The sequence below is a fragment of the Galeopterus variegatus genome, unplaced genomic scaffold (assembly GCF_000696425.1).
Source record: "Galeopterus variegatus unplaced genomic scaffold, G_variegatus-3.0.2 Scaffold923, whole genome shotgun sequence".
NCBI lineage: Eukaryota > Metazoa > Chordata > Mammalia > Dermoptera > Cynocephalidae > Galeopterus > Galeopterus variegatus.
Genome location: NW_007727034.1, coordinates 491,249 through 493,272, shown reverse-complemented (window position 1 = coordinate 493,272; position 2,024 = coordinate 491,249).

Genomic DNA, 2,024 nt, shown 5'->3' with positions numbered 1-2,024 from the left:
TGGAAAATAGTGCATAGTTACTAAAACAGTTAACATTTGGTGGCAAGTAACTGAACCCAATACAGTGAAGGTAAATGGCTCATTCTAGACTTGCTCATTCTAGACTCTAGAAAAGTCTAGGAGTCCTGTGGTCTTGGGGTAAGGTTTGGTCAGGTCTCTGGCTTCGTTGCTATGAGATCTTCTTAGCTCTGCCCACCGTGTTTGTTGTCTCCATCTGCAGGCTGGGTACTCCTCAGGAGAGCCGAAGCAGAGAATTTCTAGGTAGGTCCACAGCCATCTCTTTGCCATGCCTAAGCTGTACGTTGTTTACTGTTCCCTCTTTTGAACTCTCTGCATAGATAGTAGTGGAGTTAGTGAATGATTTCTTCTCTTGATTCTTTGCTGCGGTGTATTTCATACATACTGGTGTTTGGGGCCATCCAGTGCACTCGCCCATTCCAGCACTCATGGGATTGGGTTTATTTATTTATTTACTTACTTACTTACTTACTCACTTGCTCACTTTCTTACTTACAGAAGGCGGTGTTTAGACAACNCCTTGAAAGTTACAATTATGGTATCAGAAAACACATAGTAAGGCTTTGTTTCCTGATTGCAATGTTGAGTCATTGCACTTACCCTGTATTTTTTTTTTTCTGAAAACTTCCATGTAAGAAATAGGCACCTTGTAGATATATGAAGCAGACTGTAGTAGTTTTCTTTTATTCACAGCTGAATTCAGTCTCTAAACAATAAACCCAATATGTATTAAATAATTACAATAGTTACGTTTGCAAAAACAACCTGCATTTTTTTTTTTTTTTTTTTTTTTTGGCAAAAAAANTCCCAGAGGTACCAGGGCTGATACCCTGCAGTACACTTTGTTGTTCAGCCATCAACAAGTCTTTCAGCTCCTCTTCTATCAGCACATGACCTCCTCAGTTTTTATTAAGGTCAATAAGATACCACTGTGTGACAAGTTTTCCTTAAATGATAAAATAAAGATATGTAAATTATGTTCTTTGCAAGCTTAATTCATGATTTAATATTTGAAATACACTATCTTACTTGCAAAAGAAGTTTTATATTCAGTTTAAGTAATGATGACACATACAAGTACACGTTCTGGGATTTACCACCCAGATCAGCAAATAGGCCATGGAAGTTTTTAGAGTCTCCCCTGGTGCCCTCCCTGATCTCATCTCCCTCCTGCCCCCAAGGTGACCTCTGTCCTGACTTTTGTGTTTATGTCTTGTAGCTTATTCCTCTTACTTATTCGTATTGAATCCTATTTTCTTTTACTACTGTTACAGCTTTTCCAGAAAAAGAAGTTAGACTCAGTGCTCCAAGATTTTCAATTTAAAAAAAAAAATAGTTGGACTTTGCTCTTATAAGGAGCCAAAAATCAGTATTGCAACGAGTCACCATTTTTCCCAATTTTTTGGAGGTTGGTTCCAATTTCAAATAATCTGTCACATTGTCTATTTAGCGTCCGTGAACCTGTAAGACCCTGCATTCCCACTTTTTGGTTTGGAAAATAGTGCATAGTTACTAAAACAGTTAACATTTGGTGGCAAGTAACTGAACCCAATACAGTGAAGGTAACTGCTCATTCTAGACTCTAGAAAAGTCTAGGAGTCCTGTGGTCTTGGGTAAGGTTTGGTCAGGTCTCTGGCTTCGTTGCTGTGAGATCTTCTTAGCTCTGCCCACCGTGTTTGTTGTCTCCATCTGCAGGCTGGGTACTCCTCAGGAGAGCAGAAGCAGAGAATTTCTAGGTAGGTCCACAGCCATCTCTTTGCCATGCCTAAGCTGTACATTGTTTACTGTTCCCTCTTTTGAACTCTCTGCATAGATAGTAGTGGAGTTAGTGAATGATTTCTTCTCTTGATTCTTTGCTGCAGTGTATTTCATACATACTGGTGTTTGGGGCCATCCAGTGCACTCGCCCATTCCAGCACTTATGGGATTGGGTTTATTTATTTATTTACTTACTTACTTACTCACTTGCTCACTTTCTTACTTACAGAAGGCGGTGTTTAGACAAC